The sequence below is a fragment of the Schistocerca americana genome, chromosome 11 (genome assembly GCF_021461395.2).
Source record: "Schistocerca americana isolate TAMUIC-IGC-003095 chromosome 11, iqSchAmer2.1, whole genome shotgun sequence".
Lineage (NCBI taxonomy): Eukaryota > Metazoa > Arthropoda > Insecta > Orthoptera > Acrididae > Schistocerca > Schistocerca americana.
Window position 1 is genome coordinate 1,385,409 of NC_060129.1, and position 18,304 is coordinate 1,403,712.

Below are 18,304 nucleotides of genomic sequence, written 5' to 3' on the forward strand. Positions count from 1 at the left end.
TCAGATTTAGATTCCGATGCTTCACTTCAGGTTTACTGTATCCCTTGGACCTTCTTATTGACGATGAAACACAGAGTTTGCATCCGAATTTAATACAAAAGGCACAATGCCGACTTAAGTACAAGAGGACTGACACTCTAACTTTCTATGATTTGAAGCTCTCCTGTGAGCCCAGTATTAGATTCCGATGCTTTACTTCAAGTTTACTGTTACCCTTGGACCTTCTTATTGACGATGACACACAGTAATTGCATCCGAATTTAATACAAAAGGCACAATGGCGACTTAAGTACAAGAGGACTGACACTCTCACTTTCTATGATTTGAACCTCTCCTGTGAGTCCAGTTCTAGATTCCGATGCTTCACTTCAGGTTTCCTGTATCCCTTGGACCTTCTTATTGACGATGAAACACAGAAATTGCATCCGAAATTAATACAAAAGTCACAATGGTGATTTAATTACAAGAGGCCTGACACTCTCACTTTATATGATTTGAACCTCTTCTCTGAGTCCAGTTTTAGATTCCGATGCTTCACCTCAGATTTAGTGTATCCCATGGACCTTCTTATTGACGATGAAACACAGAAATTGCATCCGAATTTAATACAAATGGCGCAATGCCGACTTAAGTACAAGAGGACCGACACTCTCACTTTCTATGATTCGAACCTCTCCTGTGAGTCCAGTTTTAGATTCCGATGCTTCACTTCAGGTTTACTGTATCCCTTGGGCCCTCTAATTGGCGATGAAACACAGAGTTTGCATCCGAATTTAATACAAAAGCTACAATGCCGACTTAAGTACATGAGGACTGACACTCTAACTTTCTATGATTTGCACCTCTCCTGTGAGTCCAGTTTTAGATTCCGATGCTTCACCTCAGGTTTACTGTATCCCTTGGACCTTCATATTGACGATGAAACACAGAAATTGCATCCGAATTTAATACAAATGGCGCAATGCCGACTTAAGTACAAGAGTACTGACACTCTCTCTTTCTATGAATCGAACCTCTCCTGTGAGTCCAGTTTTAGATTCCGATGCTTCACTTCAGGTTTACTGTATCCCTTGGAACTTCTTGTTGACGATAAAACACAGAAATCGCATCCGAATTTAATAGAAATGGCACAATGCCGTCTTAAGTAAAAGAGGACTGACACTAATATTCTATGATTTGAACCTCACCAGCGAGTCCAGTTTTAGATTCCGATGCTTCACTTCAGGTTTACTGTATACCTTGCACCTTCTTATTGACGATGAAACACAGAAATTGCATCGGAATTAAATTCAAAAGGCACAATGCCGACTTAAGTACAAGAGGACTGACACTCTCACTTTCTATGATTCGAACCTCTCGTGTGAGTCCAGTTCTACATTCCAATGCTTCACTTCAGGTTTACTGTATCCCTTGGACCTTCTAATTGACGATGAAACACAGAGTTTGCATCCGAATTTAATACAAAAGGTACAATGCCGACTTCAGTACAAGAGGACTGACACTTTAACTTTCTATGATTTGCACCTCTCCTGTGAGTCCAGTTTTAGATTCCGATGCTTCACTTCAGGTTTACTGTATCCCTTGGACCTTCTTATTGACGATGAAACACAGAAATTGCATCCGAATTTAATACAAAAATCACAATGGCGACTTTAGTACAAGAGGACGGACAATCTCACTTTCTAAGATTTGAACATCTCCTGTGAGTCCAGTTTTAGATTCCGATGCTTCACTACAGGTTCACTGTATCCCTTGGACCTTCTTATTGACGATGAAACACAGATATTGCATCGGAATTAAATTTAAAACGCACAATTCCGACTTAAGTAAAAGAGGACTGACACTCTCACTTTCTATGATTTGAACCTCTCCTGTGAGGTCAGATTTAGATTCCGATGCTTCACTTCAGGTTTACTGTATCCCTTGGACCTTCTAATTGACGATGAAACACAGAGTTTGCATCCGAATTTAATACAAAAGCTACAATGCCGACTTAAGTACAAGAGGACTGCCACTCTAACTTTCTATGATTTGCACCTCTCCTGTGAGTCCAGTTTTAGATTCCGATGATTCACTTCAGGTTTACTGTATCCCTTGGACCTTCTTATTGACGATGAAACACAGAAATTGCATCCGAATTTAATACAAAAATCACAATGGCGACTTTAGTACAAGAGGAAGGACAATCTCACTTTCTAAGATTTGAACATCTCCTGTGAGTCCAGTTTTAGATTCCGATGCTTCACTACAGGTTCACTGTATCCCTTGGACCTTCTTATTGACGATGAAACACAGATATTGCATCGGAATTAAATTTAAAACGCACAATTCCGACTTAAGTAAAAGAGGACTGACACTCTCACTTTCTATGATTTGAACCTCTCCTGTGAGGTCAGATTTAGATTCCGATGCTTCACTTCAGGTTTACTGTATCCCTTGGACCTTCTTATTGACGATGAAACACAGAGTTTGCATCCGAATTTAATACAAAAGGCACAATGCCGACTTAAGTACAAGAGGACTGACACTCTAACTTTCTATGATTTGAAGCTCTCCTGTGAGCCCAGTATTAGATTCCGATGCTTTACTTCAAGTTTACTGTTACCCTTGGACCTTCTTATTGACGATGACACACAGTAATTGCATCCGAATTTAATACAAAAGGGACAATGGCGACTTAAGTACAAGAGGACTGACACTCTCACTTTCTATGATTTGAACCTCTCCTGTGAGTCCAGTTCTAGATTCCGATGCTTCACTTCAGGTTTCCTGTATCCCTTGGACCTTCTTATTGACGATGAAACACAGAAATTGCATCCGAAATTAATACAAAAGTCACAATGGTGATTTAATTACAAGAGGACTGACACTCTCACTTTATATGATTTGAACCTCTTCTCTGAGTCCAGTTTTAGATTCCGATGCTTCACCTCAGATTTAGTGTATCCCATGGACCTTCTTATTGACGATGAAACACAGAAATTGCATCCGAATTTAATACAAATGGCGCAATGCCGACTTAAGTACAAGAGGACCGACACTCTCACTTTCTATGATTCGAACCTCTCCTGTGAGTCCAGTTTTAGATTCAGATGCTTCACTTCAGGTTTACTGTATCCCTTGGACGTTCTTATTGACGATGAAACACAGAAATTGCATCGGAATTAAATTCAAAAGGCACAGTGCCGACTTAAGTACTAGAGGACTGACACTCTCACTTTCTATGATTTGAACCTCTCCTGTGAGTCCAGTTTTAGATTCCGATGCTTCACCTCAGGTTTACTGTATCCCTTGGACCTTCATATTGACGATGAAACACAGAAATTGCATCCGAATTTAATACAAATGGCGCAATGCCGACTTAAGTACAAGAGTACTGACACTCTCACTTTCTATGAATCGAACCTCTCCTGTGAGTCCAGTTTTAGATTCCGATGCTTCACTTCAGGTTTACTGTATCCCTTGGAACTTCTTGTTGACGATAAAACACAGAAATCGCATCCGAATTTAATAGAAATGGCACAATGCCGTCTTAAGTAAAAGAGGACTGACACTAATATTCTATGATTTGAACCTCACCAGCGAGTCCAGTTTTAGATTCCGATGCTTCACTTCAGGTTTACTGTATACCTTGCACCTTCTTATTGACGATTAAACACAGAAATTGCATCGGAATTAAACTCAAAAGGCACAATGCCGACTTAAGTACAAGAGGACTGACACTCTCACTTTCTATGATTCGAACCTCTCGTGTGAGTCCAGTTTTACATTCCAATGCTTCACTTCAGGTTTACTGTATCCCTTGGACCTTCTAATTGACGATGAAACACAGAGTTTGCATCCGAATTTAATACAAAAGGTACAATGCCGACTTAAGTACAAGAGGACTGACACTTTAACTTTCTACGATTTGCACCTCTCCTGTGAGTCCAGTTTTAGATTCCGATGCTTCACTTCAGGTTTACTGTATCCCTTGGACCTTCTTATTGACGATGAAACACAGAAATTGCATCCGAATTTAATACAAAAATCACAATGGCGACTTTAGTACAAGAGGACGGACAATCTCACTTTCTAAGATTTGAACATCTCCTGTGAGTCCAGTTTTAGATTCCGATGCTTCACTACAGGTTCACTGTATCCCTTGGACCTTCTTATTGACGATGAAACACAGATATTGCATCGGAATTAAATTTAAAACGCACAATTCCGACTTAAGTAAAAGAGGACTGACACTCTCACTTTCTATGATTTGAACCTCTCCTGTGAGGTCAGATTTAGATTCCGATGCTTCACTTCAGGTTTACTGTATCCCTTGGACCTTCTTATTGACGATGAAACACAGAGTTTGCATCTGAATTTAATACAAAAGGCACAATGCCAACTTAAGTACAAGAGGACTGACACTCTAACTTTCTATGATTTGAAGCTCTCCTGTGAGTCCAGTTTTAGATTCCGATGCTTTACTTCAAGTTTACTGTTTCCCTTGGACCTTCTTATTGACGATGACACACAGTCATTGCATCCGAATTTAATACAAAAGGCACAATGGCAACTTAAGTACAAGAGGACTGACACTCTCACTTTCTATGATTTGAACCTCTCCTGTGAGTCCAGTTCTAGATTCCGATGCTTCACTTCAGGTTTCCTGTATCCCTTGGACCTTCTTATTGACGATGAAACACAGAAATTGCATCCGAAATTAATACAAAAGTCACAATGGTGATTTAAGTACAAGAGGACTGACACTCTCACTTTATATGATTTGAACCTCTTCTCTGAGTCCAGTTTTAGATTCCGATGCTTCACCTCAGATTTAGTGTATCCCATGGACCTTCTTATTGACGATGAAACACAGAAATTGCATCCGAATTTAGTACAAATGGCGCAATGCCGACTTAAGTACAAGAGGACAGACACTCTCACTTTCTATGATTCGAACCTCTCCTGTGAGTCCAGTTTTAGATTCCGATGCTTCACTTCAGGTTTACTGTATCCCTTGGACGTTCTTATTGACGATGAAACACAGAAATTGCATCGGAATTAAATTCAAAATGCACAGTGCCGACTTAAGTACAAGAGGACTGACACTCTCACTTTCTATGATTTGAACCTCTCGTGTGAGTCCAGTTTTACATTCCGATGCTTCACTTCAGGTTTACTGTATCCCTTGGACCTTCTAATTGACGATGAAACACAGAGTTTGCATCCGAATTTAATACAAAAGCTGCAATGCCGACTTAAGTACAAGAGGACTGACACTCTAACTTTCTATGATTTGCACCTCTCCTGTGAGTCCAGTTTTAGATTCCGATGCTTCACTTCAGGTTTACTGTATCCCTTGGACCTTCTTTTTGACGATGAAACACAGAAATTGCATCCGAATTTAATACAAAAATCACAATGGCGACTTTAGTACAAGAGGACCGACAATCTCATTTTCTAAGATTTGAACATCTCCTGTGAGTCCAGTTTTAGATTCCGATGCTTCACTACAGCTTCACTGTATCCCTTGGACCTTCTTATTGACGATGAAACACAGATATTGCATCGGAATTAAATTTAAAACGCACAACTCCGACTTAAGTAAAAGAGGCTGACACTCTCACTTTCTATGATTTGAACCTCTCCTGTGAGGTCAGATTTAGATTCCGATGCTTCACTTCAGGTTTACTGTATCCCTTGGACCTTCTTATTGACGATGAAACACAGAGTTTGCATCCGAATTTAATACAAAAGGCACAATGCCGACTTAAGTACATGAGGACTGACACTCTAACTTTCTTTGATTTGAAGCTCTCCTGTGAGTCCAGTTTTAGATTCCGATGCTTTACTTCAAGTTTACTGTTTCCCTAGGACCTTCTTATTGACGATGACACACAGTAATTGCATCCGAATTTAATACAAAAGGCACAATGGCGACTTAAGTACAAGAGGACTGACACTCTCACTTTCTATGATTTGAACCTCTCCTGTGAGTCCAGTTCTAGATTCCGATGCTTCACTTCAGGTTTCCTGTATCCCTTGGACCTTCTTATTGACGATGAAACACAGAAATTGCATCCGAATTTAATACAAATGGTGCAATGCCGACTTAAGTACAAGAGGACTGACACTCTCACTTTCTATGATTCCAACCTCTCCTGTGAGTCCAGTTTTAGATTCCGATGCTTCACTTCAGGTTTACTGTATCCCTTGGACGTTCTTATTGACGATGAAACACAGAAATTGCATCGGAATTAAATTCAAAAGGCACAGTGCCGACTTAAGTACAAGAGGACTGACACTCTCACTTTCTATGATTTGAACCTCTCGTGTGAGTCCAGTTTTACATTCCGATGCTTCACTTCAGGTTTACTGTATCCCTTGGACCTTCTAATTGACGATGAAACACAGAGTTTGCATCCGAATTTAATACAAAAGCTACAATGCCGACTTAAGTACAAGAGGACTGCCACTCTAACTTTCTATGATTTGCACCTCTCCTGTGAGTCCAGTTTTAGATTCCGATGATTCACTTCAGGTTTACTGTATCCCTTGGACCTTCTTATTGACGATGAAACACAGAAATTGCATCCGAATTTAATACAAAAATCACAATGGCGACTTTAGTACAAGAGGACGGACAATCTCACTTTCTAAGATTTGAACATCTCCTGTGAGTCCAGTTTTAGATTCCGATGCTTGACTACAGGTTCACTGTATCCCTTGGACCTTCTTATTGACGATGAAACACAGATATTGCTTCGGAATTAAATTTAAAACGCACAATTCCGACTTAAGTAAAAGAGGACTGACACTCTCACTTTCTATGATTTGAACCTCTCCTGTGAGGTCAGATTTAGATTCCGATGCTTCACTTCAGGTTTACTGTATCCCTTGGACCTTCTTATTGACGATGAAACACAGAGTTTGCATCCGAATTTAATACAAAAGACACAATGCCGACTTAAGTACAAGAGGACTGACACTCTAACTTTCTATGATTTGAAGCTCTCCTGTGAGCCCAGTATTAGATTCCGATGCTTTACTTCAAGTTTACTGTTACCCTTGGACCTTCTTATTTACGATGACACACAGTAATTGCATCCGAATTTAATACAAAAGGCACAATGGCGACTTAAGTACAAGAGGACTGACACTCTCACTTTCTATGATTTGAACCTCTCCTTTGAGTCCAGTTCTAGATTCCGATGCTTCACTTCAGGTTTTCTGTATCCCTTGGACCTTCTTATTGACGATGAAACACAGAAATTGCATCCGAAATTAATACAAAAGTCACAATGGTGATTTAATTACAAGAGGACTGACACTCTTACTTTATATGATTTGAACCTCTTCTCTGAGTCCAGTTTTAGATTCCGATGCTTCACCTCAGATTTAGTGTATCCCATGGACCTTCTTATTGACGATGAAACACAGAAATTGCATCCGAATTTAATACAAATGGCGCAATGCCGACTTAAGTACAAGAGGACCGACACTCTCACTTTCTATGATTCGAACCTCTCCTGTGAGTCCAGTTTTAGATTCCGATGCTTCACTTCAGGTTTACTGTATCCCTTGGACGTTCTTATTGACGATGAAACACAGAAATTGCATCGGAATTAAATTCAAAAGGCACAGTGCCGACTTAAGTACAAGAGGACTGACACTCTCACTTTCTATGATTTGAACCTCTCGTGTGAGTCCAGTTTCACATTCCGATGCTTCACTTCAGGTTTACTGTATCCCTTGGGCCCTCTAATTGGCGATGAAACACAGAGTTTGCATCCGAATTTAATACAAAAGCTACAATGCCGACTTAAGTACATGAGGACTGACACTCTAACTTTCTATGATTTCACCTCTCCTGTGAGTCCAGTTTTATATTCCGATGCTTCACCTCAGGTTTACTGTATCCCTTGGACCTTCATATTGACGATGAAACACAGAAATTGCATCCGAATTTAATACAAATGGCGCAATGCCGACTTAAGTACAAGAGTACTGACACTCTCACTTTCTATGAATCGAACCTCTCCTGTGAGTCCAGTTTTAGATTCCGATGCTTCACTTCAGGTTTACTGTATCCCTTGGAACTTCTTGTTGACGATAAAACACAGAAATCGCATCCGAATTTAATAGAAATGGCACAATGCCGTCTTAAGTAAAAGAGGACTGACACTAATATTCTATGATTTGAACCTCACCAGCGAGTCCAGTTTTAGATTCCGATGCTTCACTTCAGGTTTACTGTATACCTTGCACCTTCTTATTGACGATGAAACACAGAAATTGCATCGGAATTAAATTCAAAAGGCACAATGCCGACTTAAGTACAAGAGGACTGACACTCTCACTTTCTATGATTCGAACCTCTCGTGTGAGTCCAGTTTTACATTCCAATGCTTCACTTCAGGTTTACTGTATCCCTTGGACCTTCTAATTGACGATGAAACACAGAGTTTGCATCCGAATTTAATACAAAAGGTACAATGCCGACTTAAGTACAAGAGGACTGACACTTTAACTTTCTATGATTTGCACCTCTCCTGTGAGTCCAGTTTTAGATTCCGATGCTTCACTTCAGGTTTACTGTATCCCTTGGACCTTCTTATTGACGATGAAACACAGAAATTGCATCCGAATTTAATACAAAAATCACAATGGCGACTTTAGTACAAGAGGACGGACAATCTCACTTTCTAAGATTTGAACATCTCCTGTGAGTCCAGTTTTAGATTCCGATGCTTCACTACAGGTTCACTGTATCCCTTTGACCTTCTTATTGACGATGAAACACAGATATTGCATCGGAATTAAATTTAAAACGCACAATTCCGACTTAAGTAAAAGAGGACTGACACTCTCACTTTCTATGATTTGAACCTCTCCTGTGAGGTCAGATTTAGATTCCGATGCTTCACTTCAGGTTTACTGTATCCCTTGGACCTTCTAATTGACGATGAAACACAGAGTTTGCATCCGAATTTAATACAAAAGCTACAATGCCGACTTAAGTACAAGAGGACTGCCACTCTAACTTTCTATGATTTGCACCTCTCCTGTGAGTCCAGTTTTAGATTCCGATGATTCACTTCAGGTTTACTGTATCCCTTGGACCTTCTTATTGACGATGAAACACAGAAATTGCATCCGAATTTAATACAAAAATCACAATGGCGACTTTAGTACAAGAGGACGGACAATCTCACTTTCTAAGATTTGAACATCTCCTGTGAGTCCAGTTTTAGATTCCGATGCTTCACTACAGGTTCACTGTATCCCTTGGACCTTCTTATTGACGATGAAACACAGATATTGCATCGGAATTAAATTTAAAACGCACAATTCCGATTTAAGTAAAAGAGGACTGACACTCTCACTTTCTATGATTTGAACCTCTCCTGTGAGGTCAGATTTAGATTCCGATGCTTCACTTCAGGTTTACTGTATCCCTTGGACCTTCTTATTGACGATGAAACACAGAGTTTGCATCCGAATTTAATACAAAAGGCACAATGCCGACTTAAGTACAAGAGGACTGACACTCTAACTTTCTATGATTTGAAGCTCTCCTGTGAGCCCAGTATTAGATTCCGATGCTTTACTTCAAGTTTACTGTTACCCTTGGACCTTCTTATTGACGATGACACACAGTAATTGCATCCGAATTTAATACAAAAGCTACAATGCCGACTTAAGTACAAGAGGACTGACACTCTCACTTTCTATGATTTGAACCTCTCCTGTGAGTCCAGTTCTAGATTCCGATGCTTCACTTCAGGTTTCCTGTATCCCTTGGACCTTCTTATTGACGATGAAACACAGAAATTGCATCCGAAATTAATACAAAAGTCACAATGGTGATTTAATTACAAGAGGACTGACACTCTTACTTTATATGATTTGAACCTCTTCTCTGAGTCCAGTTTTAGATTCCGATGCTTCACCTCAGATTTAGTGTATCCCATGGACCTTCTTATTGACGATGAAACACAGAAATTGCATCCGAATTTAATACAAATGGCGCAATGCCGACTTAAGTACAAGAGGACTGACACTCTCACTTTATATGATTTGAACCTCTTCTCTGAGTCCAGTTTTAGATTCCGATGCTTCACCTCAGATTTAGTGTATCCCATGGACCTTCTTATTGACGATGAAACACAGAAATTGCATCCGAATTTAATACAAATGGCGCAATGCCGACTTAAGTACAAGAGGACCGACACTCTCACTTTCTATGATTCGAACCTCTCCTGTGAGTCCAGTTTTAGATTCCGATGCTTCACTTCAGGTTTACTGTATCCCTTGGACGTTCTTATTGACGATGAAACACAGAAATTGCATCGGAATTAAATTCAAAAGGCACAGTGCCGACTTAAGTACTAGAGGACTGACACTCTCACTTTCTATGATTTGAACCTCTCCTGTGAGTCCAGTTTTAGATTCCGATGCTTCACCTCAGGTTTACTGTATCCCTTGGACCTTCATATTGACGATGAAACACAGAAATTGCATCCGAATTTAATACAAATGGCGCAATGCCGACTTAAGTACAAGAGTACTGACACTCTCACTTTCTATGAATCGAACCTCTCCTGTGAGTCCAGTTTTAGATTCCGATGCTTCACTTCAGGTTTACTGTATCCCTTGGAACTTCTTGTTGACGATAAAACACAGAAATCGCATCCGAATTTAATAGAAATGGCACAATGCCGTCTTAAGTAAAAGAGGACTGACACTAATATTCTATGATTTGAATCTCACCAGCGAGTCCAGTTTTAGATTCCGATGCTTCACTTCAGGTTTACTGTATACCTTGCACCTTCTTATTGACGATTAAACACAGAAATTGCATCGGAATTAAATTCAAAAGGCACAATGCCGACTTAAGTACAAGAGGACTGACACTCTCACTTTCTATGATTCGAACCTCTCGTGTGAGTCCAGTTTTACATTCCAATGCTTCACTTCAGGTTTACTGTATCCCTTGGACCTTCTAATTGACGATGAAACACAGAGTTTGCATCCGAATTTAATACAAAAGGTACAATGCCGACTTAAGTACAAGAGGACTGACACTTTAACTTTCTACGATTTGCACCTCTCCTGTGAGTCCAGTTTTGGATTCCGATGCTTCACTTCAGGTTTACTGTATCCCTTGGACCTTCTTATTGACGATGAAACACAGAAATTGCATCCGAATTTAATACAAAAATCACAATGGCGACTTTAGTACAAGAGGACGGACAATCTCACTTTCTAAGATTTGAACATCTCCTGTGAGTCCAGTTTTAGATTCCGATGCTTCACTACAGGTTCACTGTATCCCTTGGACCTTCTTATTGACGATGAAACACAGATATTGCATCGGAATTAAATTTAAAACGCACAATTCCGACTTAAGTAAAAGAGGACTGACACTCTCACTTTCTATGATTTGAACCTCTCCTGTGAGGTCAGATTTAGATTCCGATGCTTCACTTCAGGTTTACTGTATCCCTTGGACCTTCTTATTGACGATGAAACACAGAGTTTGCATCTGAATTTAATACAAAGGCACAATGCCAACTTAAGTACAAGAGGACTGACACTCTAACTTTCTATGATTTGAAGCTCTCCTGTGAGTCCAGTTTTAGATTCCGATGCTTTACTTCAAGTTTACTGTTTCCCTTGGACCTTCTTATTGACGATGACACACAGTCATTGCATCCGAATTTAATACAAAAGGCACAATGGCAACTTAAGTACAAGAGGACTGACACTCTCACTTTCTATGATTTGAACCTCTCCTGTGAGTCCAGTTCTAGATTCCGATGCTTCACTTCAGGTTTCCTGTATCCCTTGGACCTTCTTATTGACGATGAAACACAGAAATTGCATCCGAAATTAATACAAAAGTCACAATGGTGATTTAAGTACAAGAGGACTGACACTCTCACTTTATATGATTTGAACCTCTTCTCTGAGTCCAGTTTTAGATTCCGATGCTTCACCTCAGATTTAGTGTATCCCATGGACCTTCTTATTGACGATGAAACACAGAAATTGCATCCGAATTTAGTACAAATGGCGCAATGCCGACTTAAGTACAAGAGGACTGACACTCTCACTTTCTATGATTCGAACCTCTCCTGTGAGTCCAGTTTTAGATTCCGATGCTTCACTTCAGGTTTACTGTATCCCTTGGACGTTCTTATTGACGATGAAACACAGAAATTGCATCGGAATTAAATTCAAAATGCACAGTGCCGACTTAAGTACAAGAGGACTGACACTCTCACTTTCTATGATTTGAACCTCTCGTGTGAGTCCAGTTTTACATTCCGATGCTTCACTTCAGGTTTACTGTATCCCTTGGACCTTCTAATTGACGATGAAACACAGAGTTTGCATCCGAATTTAATACAAAAGCTACAATGCCGACTTAAGTACAAGAGGACTGACACTCTAACTTTCTATGATTTGCACCTCTCCTGTGAGTCCAGTTTTAGATTCCGATGCTTCACTTCAGGTTTACTGTATCCCTTGGACCTTCTTATTGACGATGAAACACAGAAATTGCATCCGAATTTAATACAAAAATCACAATGGCGACTTTAGTACAAGAGGACGGACAATCTCATTTTCTAAGATTTGAACATCTCCTGTGAGTCCAGTTTTAGATTCCGATGCTTCACTACAGCTTCACTGTATCCCTTGGACCTTCTTATTGACGATGAAACACAGATATTGCATCGGAATTAAATTTAAAACGCACAATTCCGACTTAAGTAAAAGAGGCTGACACTCTCACTTTCTATGATTTGAACCTCTCCTGTGAGGTCAGATTTAGATTCCGATGCTTCACTTCAGGTTTACTGTATCCCTTGGACCTTCTTATTGACGATGAAACACAGAGTTTGCATCCGAATTTAATACAAAAGGCACAATGCCAACTTAAGTACAAGAGGACTGACACTCTAACTTTCTATGATTTGAAGCTCTCCTGTGAGTCCAGTTTTAGATTCCGATGCTTTACTTCAAGTTTACTGATTCCCTTGGACCTTCTTATTGACGATGACACACAGTAATTGCATCCGAATTTAATACAAAAGGCACAATGGCGACTTAAGTACAAGAGGACTGACACTCTCACTATCTATGATTTGAACCTCTCCTGTGAGTCCAGTTCTAGATTCCGATGCTTCACGTCAGGTTTCCTGTATCCCTTGGACCTTCTTATTGACGATGAAACACAGAAATTGCATCCGACATTAATACAAAAGTCACAATGGAGATTTAAGTACAAGAGGACTGACACTCTCACTTTATATGATTTGAACCTCTTCTCTGAGTCCAGTTTTAGATTCCAATGCTTCACCTCTGATTTAGTGTATCCCATGGACCTTCTTATTGACGATGAAACACAGAAATTGCATCCGAATTTAATACAAATGGCGCAATGCCGACTTAAGTACAAGAGGACTGACACTCTCACTTTCTATGATTCGAACCTCTCCTGTGAGTCCAGTTTTAGATTCCGATGCTTCACTTCAGGTTTACTGTATCCCTTGGACGTTCCTATTGACGATGAAACACAGAAATTGCATCGGAATTAAATTCAAAAGGCACAGTGCCGACTTAAGTACAAGAGGACTGACACTCTCACTTTCTATGATTTGAACCTCTCGTGTGAGTCCAGTTTTACATTCCGATGCTTCACTTCAGGTTTACTGTATCCCTTGGACCTTCTTATTGACGATGAAACACAGAGTTTGCATCCGAATTTAATACAAAAGCTACAATGCCGACTTAATTACAAGAGGACTGACACTCTAACTTTCTATGATTTGCACCACTCCTGTGAGTCCAGTTTTAGATTCCGATGCTTCACTTCAGGTTTACTGTATCCCTTGGACCTTCTAATTGACGATGAAACACAGAAATTGCATCCGAATTTAATACAAAACTCACAATGGCGACCTTAGTATAAGAGGACCGACAATCTCACTTTCTATGATTTGAACATCTCCTGTGAGTCCAGTTTTAGATTCCGATGCTTCACTTCAGGTTCACTGTATCCCTTGGACCTTCTTATTGACGATGAAACACAGATATTGCATAGGAATTAAATTTAAAACGCACATTGCCGACTTAAGTAAAAGAGGACTGACACTCTCACTTTCTGTGATTTGAACCTCTCCTGTGAGGTCAGATTTAGATTCCGATGCTTCACTTCAGGTTTACTGTATCCCTTGGACCTTCTTATTGACAATGAAACACAGAAATAGCATCGGAATTAAATTCAAAAGGCACAATGCCGACTTAAGTACAAGAGGACTGACACTCTAACTTTCTATGATTTGAACCTCTCCTGTGAGTCCAGTTTTAGATTCCGATGCTTCACTTCAGGTTTACTGTATCCCTTAGACCTTCTTATTGACGATGAAACACAGAGTTTGCATCCGAATTTAATACAAAAGGCACAATGCCGACTTAAGTACAAGAGGACTGACACTCTAACTTTCTATGATTTGAACCTCTCCTGTGAGACCAGTTTTAGATTCCGATGCTTCACCTCAGGTTTACTGTATCCCTTGGACCTTCTTATAGACGATGAAACACAGAAATTGCATCCGAACTTAATACAAATGGCGCAATGCCGACTTAAGTACAAGAGGACTGACACTCTTACTTTCTATGAATCGAACCTCTCCCGTGAGTCCAGTTTTAGATTCCGATGCTTCACTTCAGGTTTACTGTATCCCTTGGACCTTCTAATTGACGATGAAGCACAGAGTTTGCATCCGAATTTAATACAAAAGGTACAATGCCGACTTAAGTACAAGAGGACTGACACTCTAACTTTCTATGATTTGCACCTCTCCTGTGAGTCCAGTTTTAGATTCCGATGCTACACTTCAGGTTTACTGTATCCCTTGGACCTTCTTGTTGACGATGAAACACAGAAATTGCATCCGAATTTAATACAAAAATCACAATGGCGGCTTAAGTACAAGAGGACTGACACTCTCACTTTCTATGATTTGAACATCTCCTGTGAGTCCAGTTCTAGTTTCCGATGCTTCACTTCAGGTTAAGTGTATCCCTTGGACCTTCTTATTGACGATGAAACACAGATAATGCATCGGAATTAAATTTAAAACGCACAATGCCGACTTAAGTAAAAGAGGACTGACACTCTCACTATCTATGATTTGAATCTCTCCTGTGAGTCCAGTTTTAGATTCCGATGCTTCACTTCAGGTTTACTGTATCCCTTGGACCTTCTTATTGACAATGAAACACAGAAATAGCATCGGAATTAAATTCAAAAGGCACAATGACGACTTAAGTACAAGAGGACTGACACTCTAACTTTGTATGATTTGCACCTCTCCTGTGAGTCCAGTTTTAGATTCCGATGCTTCACCTCAGGTTTACTGTATCTCTTGGACCTTCTTATTGACGATGAAACACAGAAATTGCATCCGAATTTAATACAAATGGCACAATGCCGACTTAAGTACAAGAGGACTGACACTCTCACTTTCTATGATTCGAACCTCTCCTGTGAGGTCAGATTTAGATTCCGATGCTTCACTTGAGGTTTACTGTATCCCCTGGACCTTCTTGTTGACGATAAAACACAGAAATCGGATCCGAATTTAATACAAATGGCACAACGCCGTCTAAAGTAAAAGAGGACTGACACTCTAATATTCTAAGATTTGAACCTCTCCTGTGAGTCCAGTTTTAGAATCCGATGCTTCACTTCAGGTTTACTGTATACCTTGCACCTTCTTATTGACGATGAAACACAGAAATTGCATCGGAATTAAATTCAAAAGGCACAATGCCGTCTTAAGTACAAGAGGACTGACACACTCACTTTCTATGATTTGAACCTCTCGTGTAAGTCCAGTTTTACATTCCGATGCTTCACTTCAGGTTTACTGTATCCCTTGGACCTTCTAATAGACGATGAAACACAGAGTTAGCATCCGAATTTAATACAAAACCTACAATGCCGCCTTAAGTACTTGAGGACTGACACTCTAACTTTCTATGATTTGCACCTCTCCTGTGAGACCAGTTTTAGATTCCGATGCTTCACTTCAGGTTTACAGTATCCCCTGGACCTTCTTATTGACGATGAAACACAGAAATTGCATCCGAATTTAATACAAAAATCACAATGGCGACGTTAGTACAAGAGGACCGACAATCTCACTTTCTAAGATTTGAACATCTCCAGTGAGTCCAGTTATAGATTCCGATGCTTCACTTCAGGTTCACTGTATACCTTGGACCTTCTTATTGACGATGAAACACAGATATTGCATCGGAATTAAATTTAAAGCGCACAATGCCGACTTAAGTAAAAGAGAACTGACACTTTCACTTTCTATGATTTGAACCTCTCCTGTGAGGTCAGATTTAGATTCCGATGCTTCACTTCAGGTTTACTGTATCCCTTGGACCTTCTTATTGACAATGAAACACAGAAATAGCATCGGAATTAAATTCAAAAGGCACAATGCCGACTTAAGTACAAGAGGACTGACACTCTAACTTTCTATGATTTGAACCTCTCCTGTGAGTCCAGTTTTAGATTCCGATGCTTCACTTCAGGTTTACTGTATCCCTTAGACCTTCTTATTGACGATGAAACACAGAGTTTGCATCCGAATTTAATACAAAAGGCACAATGCCGACTTAAGTACAAGAGGACTGACACTCTAACTTTCTATGATTTGAACCTCTCCTGTGAGATCAGTTTTAGATTCCGATGCTTCACCTCAGGTTTACTGTATCCCTTGGACCTTCTTATTGACGATGAAACACAGAAATTGCATCCGAATTTAATACAAATGGCGCAATGCCGACTTAAGTACAAGAGGACTGACACTCTCACTTTCTATGAATCGAACCTCTCCTGTGAGTCCAGTTTTAGATTCCGATGCTTCACTTCAGGTTTACTGTATCCCTTGGACCTTCTAATTGACGATGAAGCACAGAGTTTGCATCCGAATTTAATACAAAAGGTACAATGCCGACTTAAGTACAAGAGGACTGACACTCTAACTTTCTATGATTTGCACCTCTCCTGTGAGTTCAGTTTTAGATTCCGATGCTACACTTCAGGTTTACTGTATCCCTTGGACCTTCTTGTTGACGATGAAACACAGAAATTGCATCCGAATTTAATACAAAAATCACAATTTCGGCTTAAGTACAAGAGGACTGACACTCTCACTTTCTATGATTTGAACATCTCCTGTGAGTAAAGTTCTAGTTTCCGATGCTTCACTTCAGGTTAACTGTATCCCTTGGACCTTCTTATTGACGATGAAACACAGATAATGCATCGGAATTAAATTTAAAACGCACAATGCCGACTTAAGTAAAAGAGGACTGACACTCTCACTATCTATGATTTGAATCTCTCCTGTGAGTCCGGTTTTAGATTAAGATGCTTCACTTCAGGTTTACTGTATCCCTTGGACCTTCTTATTGACAATGAAACACAGAAATAGCATCGGAATTAAATTCAAAAGGCACAATGACGTCTTAAGTGCAAGAGGACTGACACTCTAACTTTGAATGATTTGCACCTCTCTTGTGAGTCCAGTTTTAGATTCCGATGCTTCACCTCAGGTTTACTGTATCTCTTGGACCTTCTTATTGACGATGAAACACAGAAATTGCATCCGAATTTAATACAAATGGCACAATGCCGACTTAAGTACAAGAGGACTGACACTCTCACTTTCTATGATTCGAACCTCTCCTGTGAGGCCAGATTTAGATTCCGATGCTTCACTTGAGGTTTACTGTATCCCCTGGACCTTCTTGTTGACGATAAAACACAGAAATCGCATCCGAATTTAATACAAATGGCACAATGCCGTCTTAAGTAAAAGAGGACTGACACTCTAATATTCTAAGATTTGAACCTCTCCTGTGAGTCCAGTTTTAGATTCCGATGCTTCACTTCAGGTTTACTGTATACCTTGCACCTTCTTATTGACGATGAAACACAGAAAATGCATCGGAATTAAATTCAAAAGGCACAATGCCGACTTAAGTACAAGAGGACTGACACTCTCACTTTCTATGATTTGAACCTCTCGTGTAAGTCCAGTTTTACATTCCGATGCTTCACTTCAGGTTTACTGTATCCCTTGGACCTTCTAATAGACGATGAAACACAGAGTTAGCATCTGAATTTAATACAAAACCTACAATGCCGCCTTAAGTACAAGAGGACTGACACTCTAACTTTCTATGATTTGCACCTCTCCCGTGAGACCAGTTTTAGATTCCGATG